Source organism: Varanus komodoensis, unplaced genomic scaffold, assembly GCF_004798865.1.
Source record: "Varanus komodoensis strain SLA01 unplaced genomic scaffold, ASM479886v1 scaffold27, whole genome shotgun sequence".
NCBI classification, from domain to species: domain Eukaryota; kingdom Metazoa; phylum Chordata; class Lepidosauria; order Squamata; family Varanidae; genus Varanus; species Varanus komodoensis.
In genome coordinates, this window is record NW_025335701.1 from 9,665,985 (window position 1) to 9,678,004 (window position 12,020).

General features: G+C 53.1%; 1 protein-coding gene across 1 annotated transcript in view; it reads left to right on the top strand.

Moving 5' to 3' along the window:
• CPNE2 (copine 2) overlaps positions 1-12,020 on the top strand; it is a 95,544-nt gene that overhangs the window by 363 nt on the left and 83,161 nt on the right. The window lies entirely within an intron of this gene.

A 12,020-nucleotide genomic window follows, 5' to 3' on the forward strand; every position in this document is an offset into this window, starting at 1 on the left:
CTGCCGTCTCGGGCGGCGGCGAGGAGTCGTGCGGGGCGCCTGCCCCGAAGCGCTCTCCGCCTGGCCCGGGGGAAGAGCGGGTCGCCCGCCCGCTGCCCCGGCGTGCCCGCGGCGGCGGCGGCTCGGCGGTGAGCGGCGCTCGGGGCGCCCCGTCCGCGGTCGTGCTTCGCGGAGCCCCTCCGCGCCCGGGGCCCTCGCCGGCCGGCGGTGCGTCCCCCCCCCCCCCGCCCCCCCCGGCGTTGGCTGGTGGGTGCCCGAGACGCGCAGCCCCGTTCACATGTGCCGGGGGGAGTCGCGGGTTTCCACGGGCCCTGCTCTGGCCCGTCGGGGGTGCGTGACACCCGCGTGGCCGGGGCAAGGCTGCCTGCACGCGCCGTTCGGGCTTGCCCTTAAGCGGCCTCGGCGTGCAGCCGGAGAAGGGGGCGGGGGTGCCCGGGAGCGGGGGCTTCGAGGGCAGCAGGGACCCTGCGGCGTCCGTTGCACTGGTAGCCTTCGGCGCCGTTTGGGCTGCGTGGCGGTGGGGCTTTGAACGCAGAATTCTGGAGCAGTAATGGAAAAGAGCGCCTCTGAGTGAGTAGAGAGTGCAAGCAATGCCTGGATGCCTTTTGTATGGTGATAGAGGTACTCTGGGGTTAATCGCTTAGGGTACTGTGTTCCCCCCTTTTTTCCCTACACACATACAAAATGCTTCTAGCTCACACCAGTCTTCTGCAACCCTGCACATCCAGACGTGGTGGGCCACAATGCCCATCATTCCCAGCAACTAGTTGGAGCAGCCCCTTCCCTTCAGCTGGACGCGACACGCTGCCCAAGGCCTGGCCGGTTCTCCAGGTGAGCAGCCCAGGAGGTCCCAACCCGAACTTGCCCTTCCCTGCTGTGCCTTTTTCCGCCATCCTGGCACCCTCGATTGGAAGGCTGGAAAATTGCTCCCTCCAGCAAAAGGCAGCTGCCCACAGTTCTGCGTGGAAGCCCCCCCCCCCCAGCCTCCTTCCGAGAATGAAAGCAGGCAGTTCCCTAGGAGCTTGGATGGACTTTTTCTGTTTGCCTCCCTCTGTGGCACCAGAGGCCGTCTGTTTAGGCACCTGGTCATTAAAAAGAAAAGAGAGAGGACCAAAGCCTTTGGTATCAGCTGGCCAATGGAGAACAACTTCCCACAACTTGCTCTCTCTAGAGGTGTTGGACTACCATTCCCATAGTGCTGGGAGTTGTCATCCAAGAGGCTCTGGAGGATGGTAAGTTGGAGGAGGTGGCTCTAGGTAATCTTCCAGCAGATCTTTGGCTGCGTAGGATTTTTCTTTTTCTTCCCTTAATTTTAAATTCACTTTCTATTCATGTTTGGCTTTTAAAGTGTTTCCATAAGCTGGCTTATATAAGGCGGGGTGTGCTTTTTTAGTTAAACAAAGGAAAGAGCACTGAACTGGGTTTCTCCACTGAGTAACGCCAGCCGGTTGCTACCGTTCACTATCCACAAACGGCACGCAAGCGGCAATTCACACATTGGCACGTATCTTTCCTGCATCGCTACTTGCTTGGCTGAAGCTCTTCCAATCCCTTGCCTCAGATCATTAATGCCGCATTTAGTTATTTCAGGGCGATCAAATGTTTGCCAGAACAGCGCAAATCTTTCCCACCCCAATTCATTGGCACTCAGTGTGGCAGCCTTCCCCAACGTGGTGCCCTCTGGACTGCAACTCCCATCATTCCTGGCTATTGTCGCACTGCCTGGAGGCCGATGGGGGCTGCATTCCAACACATCTGCGGGGCACCGGCTTGGGAAAGGTGGCAGCCGATGGCTGTCGGCAGTCATGGAGACCCGAGGTCGGCAAACTTCAGGCTGGTGTGATCTGCCTTCGGGGCGGGGCGGGGGTCGGGACAGCTCATGCCAGCAGCTGTCCAGGACTGTGGAATGTGCTCCCCGACTTTATATTCTTTTTGGCACCAGGCAAAAACCTTTTTATTTACCCAGCATTTTAAGGATTAAGGAATTTTCACGGGTTTTTAGTATTTACAGTCGCATTTTGTTTTTGCTGGTATTATGCATGTCATTTACTTATTGTTCAGTTTATTTATTATTCTAATTATTGTAAGCCATCCTGGGATGATTTTCATACAGGACGGGGTAGAAATATTTTAAATAAATAAAGAGTAAAACGCTACTAGCAGGGCTACACCAAAGGTGGTGGGGCCCGGGGCCCAAATTTGCCACCTGAGATCCTTGGAAAGCCGTATCTTCTTCCCTTGCGCCTGCAGTTTTAGCGTCTTCACAGCCTTCTGCAGTTCCTCCCGCATTCAGAAGGTCCAGCCCCTGTCCTCAGACCTCGCGAGTGGGAGCACTGGCCTAGAATCCGCTGGTTTTGTTTTGCATTTTTGGCCCGCTTCTTTTGCCTTCGTGCCCCTGCTCTCCCTCCTCTAGAATGCAGCCCTGAGAGCCTCCCGGAAACTGGCTTTGGCCTCCCGGTTGAGAGAGTTGCCTGCTGTTGCGTCGCCCATCCTGGGCCTGGGAGGCGGCACTGCGACGGTGCTCTGTCCTCTGCTCACCTCCTGCATTGCGGGGAAGGGGCGAAAACACCAGTTCACTGCTCTGGGTGCCTCCACCCGCAATGGTGTGAGGGGTACTTCCAGGGAAAGAGCGGGTGCCGATCCGTGGAATGCCCTTCCCGGTTCTACTGTTCAGCGCTTTGCTGGTGTCCAGAGGCAGGGTTCCTGCGTGGAACAAACCCCGACTGCAGTCTGTTTTCCTTGCAAAACATTCTGTATTGCTTCTAAGGACAAATTTCCCTAAAGGGACCTCTGCACATGCACAGAGAGGTTTGCTGAGCCTTATCCAGTGATTTCCTCCAGGAACTCTCCTTATGAACTCGCCAGGACCCCAGCCCTTCAAGAGGGGCTCTCTGGAAGTGAGCACACCTCTTCCCCGCTTGCTGCTCGTGTCACCTCTGCTGACACCTTGCTACAGGGTTTAGGGGTGGGCCGGTCCACCTCTGGGAATTCCTCAGCCCCATCAGCCCTCCTGCTGTCTGTGCATCTGAGCCATTCCACGGAGCTGCCTGGCGCAGCCGAGTGTTGAGCCGTGAGATCATCACCCCCTCCTCCTCTTGCATCCTTGAGCTAACCCATGTTCCCCAAGTTCACCAAGACATCCGCCCCTCCTGAATCTGAATCAGCACCTGGGATGGGGCCAGAGGGCTGTGGGAATGCTTGCCCATTTCTCTTGCTCTCAGCCGTCCTGTTGCTTCTAGCCGTCCTTTGGGGAAGTTTGGGAAATAACGTTCTTGGTATTGGTGGTTGGCTGGGGGAATTCTCTTCCAGCTTAATAATAGCAGTGGGGTGTGTGTGCGGGGGCGGGGGAGACAGTGTTACCACCACCTTCTGCACACACATCACATCTGCCTCCCCCTCATTGCCGCTTTTCTCTTTTTGTTGCGCTGTGTTTTAATATCAGAGGGTGGTTTTCCTAGCGCTGTCTGTCTGTCTGTCTGATCCTTCCCGTTCGCTGGACTTCTGCAAGGGAAGGCAGGAGCTGGGAGGCAGCGATGGCTGTTTGCAACAGGTCTATCTGTTAGTGTGTCTGAGAGCAGCTAAGCCAGCGTAGCGTCACACCCGTTACTGAGTCAGCCACTAAACGGGATCTCATGGCCCCATTAATTCAATCTGCTTTTTGCATTCGGTTCTGGAAAATTGCTGCAATGAATGCGTCCTCCTTGTTTCGCTCTTCCCTCGTTCCCCCTCCTGCTTCGGTGGAAGAGACGGTGGCTCGCTTTCTGCGGCAGTTGTCAGAACTACATATGGGCACTTAACCTAGATAAACGGCTGGATCTGTGCAAATGCAAGCCGTTTGGGCAAAGGTCACTGGTTGTGGCGGAAGTTCTGTTGGTCTTTTCAGTGCCTCAATTAAAGGCAGATCGAACCTGGCGAAGTGGCAACACCTCCTGATGCTTGATAGCACTCTTTTCAGACTACCTTACGCTTAGAGAAGCAGTGCAAAACCGCCGGCCCTCAGCAGGAATCCCTTGCAGTCCCAGCCTGGCCTCTGTTGCTTCTCCTGCTGCCGCCCATCTTTCCTCTGACTGCTGCGCTCCTTGGTTCTTTCACGTTTATTTCTGCCTATTCCAAGATAGGCCAGTCCTTGGGTCCGAACCGGCAAACAGTTGCTCTTCACCACCGCTGCATTTACAATCTAGGGCGCTGATGCTCTGGAAGCTCCAACCATGTTTTGGGTTCTTAAACTGTGGCCAGTGCAAGGTGTGGGGTTTTTTTGGAGGGGGGGGAGTGCAGCCTGACAGAGGATGGTTCATGTGTTGTGCAGTTGCTTGTTGTCATCCAAGTAAGCATCGGGCTGGAAAGAGATCCGCAAAACACCGGTCAGTCTTGTGGCAGAACAAGGCGGGGTCTGTGTGCCAGAGAAAAACAATTCTTTGGACCTTCAGAGACCTGCTGCTCTGCAAGAAACGAAATTGATGTATAAGACGCTGCAACAGGCCAATTGTCCTGAAAGTGGCTTACGCGGGTGAGGTGGGTGCTGCGCCTAGTGCCAGCTCTCACTGTGAGGGGGTCTAGGTGCCTTTGGTTCCGCTGTCTGTGGACCCTGGCAATCCCAATTTCAGGGTGACGGAATCAATGCCTGGCTTGGATCCCGAAAAGCTGCAGAGCCACCTTTCCCCGTGTGAGCTGCTCAATCCCTGTATGGCCCGTGGAGGCCCCCTCATTCTGTCCCTTCCCAGCGAGGCTCAGGTGGGGGTGTCCCTGCAGTGAGAGGGCTTTCTTACGTGACCCCCACATTTGTGGGGTGCTCTCTCTCAGGAGTTTTATCTGTCACAGGCGTGCTCATATTTTTGCCAGGTGAGGATGTATTCGTTTCCCCAAATATTTGCTAATTTTAAGTTTCTTAAAATTATCTTTAAATTGTTTAAGCGTTACTTGTGTCCCAATTGTTCTGGGTTGCTTTTGTGGTACTTATTCTAGTGCTGGGGAGACGACAATTATATACTGTAGACAAATGCTTTTTGTAGTGTTTTTAGATTATTTGTTTGTGACACTAATTTTTGCGCTAATCATGGTTACACTGATTTTGGCTTTTTCTGTCCTATTATCAATTAATTAGGTAATTACATGTGTAATTTGCTCTGAGACAGCTTCTTGCTGTGGGGAACTGATGTGTACATTTGAATAATGATAATTACAAATATAATGCTAGCAACAGATAATAAAATGTCTATGCCTAAATGTTCATGTATTGCTATCCAGCCTTTACCCTCCCTAAAACGCAGTTATGAACCATGTAACGGGAAGACTTCTACACAAGATTATACACAGCCTCAAACTATTACGATTTGTGTGTGCAGAGAACAAAAGATACTGTACAACTCACAAACTCTTGGATGCTGGATATCTTGCAGTTCCATTTATAATAATTTCTGATTTGTGATTGCTGCATTACTAAGATACACTTCTAAATTTAATATGTCAATATTAATATTAATAAATTAAAATATTTATTATTTCAGTAATAAATTAATAAAATATGTAATAAATTGCAGCTGGTAATTAAATTAAATTACAATTTAATGTATATGTATAATTAAATATAATTATAGTTGGTGCTTATATTAAATTCTAAATGTAATGTGTTATTAATATCAATAAATTAATGTTTATTGATTCATTAACACATTGATAAAATAATATATAATAAATTACAGTTGGTAATTATATGCACAAACCAAGTTAGGCCGAACAGGTTCTGTGTTCTTAAAGTAGTGGAATGCCTCTGGATTGGAAAGAGGGCTTTAAAAAGTGACATTCGCCCCCAAGCGGCATCCCGGGGATGCATTTTGGTCTCCATTTTCTGGCACTCCGGCCCACTCGGTCCCCCTTGTCCTAGGGACTCTTCCCCAGGTGATGCCTGTCGCCGCTCACGTCTCCCCTGAGTCCGGGCCGCGCTGCGGGGGCTTGCGGACCTGCGAGCCAAGCCCTCTGGAGGGTGCCGGGCATGGAGGGGTGCGCGGAGACCCGGCTCACCCCTCACGAGATGCTTCCCTGGCTCTGGTTCCCACGGAGCTTGCGCTTGGGTGCTGGCTGGCTGGCTGGCTTTCCAGAATGCAAGGGGGGCGGCCACGCGAGCGCGCTTGCTGCCTCAGCTCGTGGGGTGATACGGAGATGAAATAAATAATGCCGAAGGGGGGCAGCTCCGGGTGGTTGGGGTGGGGGGGAAGGACGTGGGCTGGGCAGGTGCCTGGCCAGAGAGCGGGAAGGGGAGCAGGCCAGACAGCGGGCTCTTCAAAGCTCGGAGCCACGGGGCGGGGGTGCTGGGAGGATGGAAGCCCCTTCTTCAGGCTTGATGGGAGCTGTTCGGTAGCCAGCATGATGGAGTGGGGAGTTTTGGTGGCAGAGTTCTGGAGAGAGGCTGGAGGGATGAGAAACCTGGGGAGAAATATGGGGGTCATAGGTGGAGAGGTGTGCAGCCCCCTGGTGGCATGATGAAGCAGGCAGCCTGGTTCACCTCGCGAGTGCTTGCAGGACTGGAACCGGGGCCCTCATGGGAACCGGCTGGAAGCCACAAGAGGGGTTATAAAATGCTGCTGCCCCACCTAGTTTGCCTGTGGCAACACAAGCCTTGCTGGGGGACCGGGTTGCCTTGTCGGTGCCCGATGTTTTTGATCTCTTGCCTTCATCCTTGCCTGCAGCCTTGGTGCATCACAGGAGAGTTGTGTGTTGGAGGTCCCAGGTGTGATTCCTACAGTCCTCAGGGAGGGCAGGACAAATGGCTTGAAATCCTGGAGAGCTGCTGCCAGTCAGTGTGGAGAAAACTGGGTCACAGGGGCTGATGGTTCACTTACCTAAATCAGTTTCAGAGCCCTGCTTAAGGCTGGTGAATGAAAGCACAGGAGAAGAAACCCAGAAAAGGAATGGGAAGCCCAGAAGAGATGGACGTTCATTTCTTTCCTCTCAGAGGTTTTCGGAAGATGCTGGGGCATTTTCCCTTTCAAGGTTGTCTTGTGCTCCCCCTCCCCACCCTCCTAATTTCCCTCCATTTTTTCTGGTCCTTTCTATTTCCCAGTTTGACTGGAGCGTGGGGAAGGTGGCACTGAGGGCAAAAAGGTGGAGAAAGTAAAGCCAGTGCTTTGGGCTTACTCACTGGGGCAGTTGAGGGTAAAGAGCAGAGCAGCTGGGACAGGGAAGAAGCGAAATGAGAGCTTGAATTTGGGGTTTCCGCGTTTGCAACCTTAGGGACTGTAATGTTGCTGCAGTGCACCAACAGCTGCTTTCAGGGGCTAGCAAATGAGGCATTCTCCACCCAGGGGCTATTAGCTCGTGTTTGTGTGTTCGCTGATACGCCGTCCAGTGGTCCCTCGGCTCACTAACACTTCGGTTCACGACCGAATCAGGTCGCGAACAAAAATTTCATAAAAATTTTGTCTCAGGTCGTGAACTTCGCATTGGGTGGCGACCGCGATCGCAGTCATCCCCCCCCCCCCCCCCAGTGGGAAGATGGCCGTGATCGTGCTGGGGGTGGAGGGAGATGGCTGGGATCACGCCCGTCTTTCCTGCACGAGTGCGCCCGTGATTGCGCCCCTCTTTCCTGCAGGAGTGCAACCACGATCTTGGCCATCTCTCCCCCACAGCACAATTGTGCCCGTCTCCCCCCCCCACCTGAGCGCACCCGCGTTCGTACCCATCTCTACCCCCCAGCGTGTTGAGATGATGGGCTCGATTAAAGTCGTGCTGGGGGGCGGGGGGACATGGCTGCGCTTGTGCTGGAGGTTGCGGGGGAGATGGCCGCGATCTTTGTTGTTCTTTGTCACTTTGCTTCACATTTTTCTGATTAAAAAAATACTGAATGGATTAACCTTATTTACATTGAACCTTATGGGGAAATGTAACTTGGCTCACGACCAGTTTGGGTCACGACCAGGTCCTGGAACGGATCAAGTTCATGAGCCAAGTGCCACTGCATTTCTTTTTTCATGCCCGCAACTGCTGTGCTTTGGAACGTCTTGTCCTCCCGCCCATTGCATGCAAGTTATGAATTTGCTGTGAGGGTTCAAGACACGAAAAGGACGAATTGGATGCTTCCCAGCGTGGTGTCCCCGGATGGGTTAAAGGGGCACCTGGCAGCTGTCCTGGTGGCCAGGAGCATGTTGGGAATTGTAGCCCAGCCATCCTGAAGACACCAAGCTGGGAATCGCTGGACTCAGTTATCCTTGTTGAATAGGATCTCCAGAGCCTCCGAGGCATCTTGGGCCTGGGGCTTGTAAGTGTGGAACCTGGGAACTGGAGTCTCACAGGCATTGCAGGAATGGGGTGCAGTAGAGCTGGGGGGCAGGCAGTGGGGAACATGGTGGCTGGAAAGAGAGCTGATAGCAGGAGCAATGAACATCATTGGCCCCCCTGAATTTGTTCTTGCATCCTGAGAGTTTACTCCTGAGAAGGAACCCTGGAATGTCAGGCTGGTGGTGCAGCTTGGCAAGCTGGTGTTCAGGCAACCCTTTCCAGCGGTCACTTAAGATAAAGCATTTCGGCTGATTCTGCAGTTGCTTGCATTGGCCAAAAGGAACGTGAAGGTCCCAGCTGAACCAGCGGCTGCCCCAGTTCTTCAGCTCAGGCCCCCAGTTCATGGAGACCCGTGAGGCAAATGGCTGTTTCATTTCTCCTTAGGAGAGCTGGGCTGGATGTGGATGCTCGGACTTTATAACTGCTGACTTGCAAGCAGAAAGCTAGCAGACAAAACTTTCCCACTTGTGCATGCCCGGTGGAATGCTCTTTCCATGCTGGAACAACTGTTTTATGTGCGGTATTCCGAGGCACATACTTGGATATTGTAATTAGTGGAGGCTTATTGATGTGCATGATGTACATTTAGGGGAGGTAGAGCACCTGGCTCCAGGTGTGAACCCTGGCATCTCCAGGTAGGGCTGGAGAAGCACCTACCTGGCACGCTAGTGAACTGTCACCTGCCAGTGGCACAAATACTGGGTGAAATGGGCCGAGGATTTGGCTTGGTGGAAAGCAGGTGTTCTTGTGCTCATGTGTGTGTGTTGTTGGACACCCAACTACTTTCTGAGGTTATAAAACGGGTTGACCTGTGTTGAAAGCACAGGACAATTTCTGCTTTTTCTGTATGGGTGAAATGGCACTTATGCTTTCGTCTTCGCATTGAGTTCATTTGTGATTTCTGTGGAAAGAAGCGTCCATGTGTCTCCCTCGTTAATTCCTTAATGCTTGCTGAGCGTTTGGGGCACACAAAGGTGCTTTGCGCTTTGCGAGTGCCAAGTGTTGTTGTTAGCCACATAAGAACAGCGGTGTGGTGCCGGGGGGGGGGGGGGGGCTTCTTTCAACAAAGCTAATAAGATGTATGCTTCCCAGTTCCTGGGGGTCTTTCTTTTTCACTCAGGATCAAAACTGTCACAGAACACCCATTATTCGAGGGAGAGCATTGCCCAAAATTAGCTTGAGATCCCAGCACAAATCCAAGAGAAATGAATATTTCTCTTGCTCTTTTTATTAGCTATCTGTGCTATCTAAAGTGTACGGAGGGTTTTTCTCATTCCTCAGCAACAGCCTTGTCATTTTGACAGGGTTGGTGGAACCTGTGAGTATTGTGGGCAGCCCAGTGGTGCGCCAGAGGTGGGTACCCCAATAATGTGGCATTGTGCTCCCAGTGCAGGTGCATTCCCTTGTGCATTCATCTGATCCGTCGTGGGAGTGAGTGCTGCGGTGCGTGGATATTCCGGGATATAGCGCAGCGTGGGAGCTAATTGGCCTCTGGCAAGGGCTAGATTTTTGGGGGAGCCCCCCTTCGCCCTGCCTGCTCTTGCAGTGTGTTGTCACGGCATCCGGCCCCAGTGCCGTCTCCACATGGTTCACGAACGAGCCATGCCCATGGCTGCTTGTTGGGCTGTTGGGAGCGTCTTGCTCGCAGAGCGGCTCAGGATCTGGACTGGAGCCATCGTGGGTCACTGGGGAGGGAAGGCAGCCTAGCAAGTGTGGTCAGAACCCTGCTGCCCCTCGTGAGTTTGCTAACACCGCCTCCATCCCCGCTCAGCCCTGGCAGCGCCCTTCTCTCGGTGCTCCTCCAAGTCAAGAAGAAAGGGCATTGAAAGGAGAATCCCTTTGCTTTTTTTTAGTTTTGCCCAAATGCACAGGTATAAAGGTATGCCAGCAAGACATGTACACAATTTCCCCTGTAGTTTTACTCATCTCCCATGACATGTATGTAGTTTCGTTGGTCTGCCATGCCTAAGCCTCACTTTACTATTCTGCCGTGGCGTGTGTCTACCAGTCCTTCCTACGGCTCTGTTTGAAATGTGCATATATCTATTGATCAGCTTGTATGTACTGATATATGTGACAGAGCAGAGCGGGGAAGCAACACACATGGGGGGGGGGGGCAAGAGGCCGGCAGCTCCAAAAGGAGCTCTTTGGGCAGGGGCGCTTGCCCGGGGAGGGGGGGGGCGGGTGAAGCAGCCTTGCAAAAGAAGTTGCGCTCACGACCAAGGGAAGTGCTAAGGGAAGATGGAATTGACACAGGCGTGGACAACATGGATGGGGAACATCCCGCTCAGGGGAGCGCGAGGGGAGCTTGTGGACGCGTTGCTGCGCTTCACAAGGACTTCGTTTGGTCTTCTGACTGGGGTGGGGGCCCCCCTTTGGGAGCTGGGGACCCCAGGGGACCAGTTATGGGAAGGTGTGGGCGGAGGCAGCCGGGTGTCGTGCTGCAGAGGAGTCTGGGATATGTGCTGGAGCTGGCAGGGGGATCGAGGGGGAATGACCAGGGACACAGGCCCCTGCAAGGGCATCCCCTGGCGGCCCTTGTGATGCATGAACTCTGGCCCTGCTGGGTGCTCATGCGTGGGGTGAGGGCGAAGCCCAGCGGACTCTGTCCCTCTAGCCTTCGTGGACTCCTGCCCGTGCTTGGCCTGGTCTTAGAAGGGGAGCCAAGCTGGGGAAAAGTCCACGGACGCTTGCAGGACGCAGCCTCTGCCACAGAAACCTCCTTCCACCAACGAAGCCTTGTGCGGGTGGCACGGAGGAGCCGTGCTGCTTCCCGGTGTGCTTGCCACGAACTCGGAGCTGCAGGGGAGAGGCCTGGCGTTTGGAGAGCCGAGGCCGGAGAACCGGATGAATTCCCACCCGCAGAATGTCCCTCGCATATCCATTGGGCACAGCTGTACATAACCAGCCATAAATGGCTTGCTAAGTATGTGAAACATCCGCTTGGGTTTTAGTCTCCTTCCTTCTGTGGACACGTGAGCAAACCAGAACTTCACTGGCCCTCCCTTTATTATTAAGATGCAGGCAGAGTTTCTGAATGGAACAGACAAGCATCTTGTCATGTTCCCTCTTTTATTTGCAGCTAATCTGGCTGGTTTGACAGTTCTCAGACTGTGCATTTAGTCTTTTTATTTTTGTTGTATGCTCATACGTGAATACATTGCAAAGGCATCGGCCTGCTGCTTCAGCATTTGGGAGCAGAGCTGTTTATCAGCACAATAAACCATTCTATTGTTTTCCTCCATTTAACCACCCACCCCACCCACTTGTGGTAAGGAATGGCTTAGTGGCAAACTGTTCTTCTACTCCTGGCCACCAAAAGCCAATTGAAACTATTGTCTTGGGAGTCCAACTGTCCTGCAGGAGGTTTAGGGTTTGGTGCTACCCTGGTGAGACCGGCTGTTTTTTCTTGAGGGCTTGGGTCTTGGTATTTCCATCCCATTTTATAAATATTTTCTAAAAGGAAATCCTTCTCAAGACAGTGGTGTGTTTGCATGGTATGACAAGCCGTGAAGGTTTCTTGCACAGGACGGTCTGTTGTGTTGTCCGAACCCTGTAGTGGCATTTCAGCGTGGTACATTTGGTTCTGGGAAGCCATGATAGGAAGCAGCCTTCTGCTCTATGGTTTCCACACTTCACCATGGTTTCTCTGACCATCTGAGCCTGGCACCGTGGTTTCCATGGAGCTACCCCAGAGTCCCTGGAAAGAGCTGCAGCTGCTGCAGGTGCTCCTCCAGACCATCCAAGGA